The sequence below is a fragment of the Macrobrachium nipponense genome, chromosome 24 (genome assembly GCF_015104395.2).
Source record: "Macrobrachium nipponense isolate FS-2020 chromosome 24, ASM1510439v2, whole genome shotgun sequence".
Lineage (NCBI taxonomy): Eukaryota > Metazoa > Arthropoda > Malacostraca > Decapoda > Palaemonidae > Macrobrachium > Macrobrachium nipponense.
Window position 1 is genome coordinate 70,744,801 of NC_061091.1, and position 1,038 is coordinate 70,745,838.

Consider the following 1,038-nt stretch of genomic DNA (forward strand, 5'->3'; position numbering starts at 1 on the left):
GAAACAATGGAATAGCCCTATGAAATTAAATGAAGAAAACTAAAATAAAAAAAAAATGCTCTTGAAGTTACAGCACAAAGAGATAAGTTTTATAGATATAATTTGATCATTATAATATAGCCTATACTGCAGGGCGTAACATAAAAATGATAATTTTTGTCATTCAATGAAATCTGAACATGGAGCATTTGAAATAAAGGTATCCACTCATAAAAAGTTTTCCTAAAGCTTTGAATTGTTTTATGGATGTCATTTATTATAATAAGCTATAAAGAACAAAAGCAAGACCTTCATTAGATGCTTCAGTCATGAAAAGAAATACATACTCTGTATACATTTCTACAGAAAAAGACACACTTACTGAAAATGCTCTTTGAAATCACTGCCAATATAAACTAAATAAACTTTTTAAAAATATTTTATTTTCGCCAATACTGATAACTTTTTCAATTATTGATAAAAAAAAGAGACGCTGAGCCTGCACCTCTTTCACAAAACTTAAAAGAAAGGTACAGACAGTTTACATTGAAACAAAACATTAACTTTGGCCCAGAATTATTGATTAAATTTCCTCTCAAAAAGGGTAAACTTTCTAGTCTGAATCAGTATCATTGCCTGAGGGGTGATCTGGTTCGGAACCTAAATCTTCTCGCGAGTCTTCTGAAGAATAATCCTGGAGTGAAGATTTATCCTTTAAACTTCATGCAGAGGAGCATCATGATGATGATGGCTTTTCTTTTTGTGAAAGGGGAGCTTCTGCTAATGTTGATGGCTGTGGATTAGAAGTTCGATGAAGTTTTTCATCTAATGTCAAATGATGAGCGACATATACAAGTTTGGCAGCCCTATCTGTTGATGGACGGTTGCGATCAGAGGAATGGATATGCGAGTGGCGACTGAATGACCGTTCAACCGAGGCACTGGTTGGGGGGCAAATTTATCATTACAGTAGCCACTTTTGAAAGTTGTGGCACCATTTGTGAGTGGATGAAACCAACATGTTCAGAACGAAAGTGTGGGGCAAGATAACATTTCAAA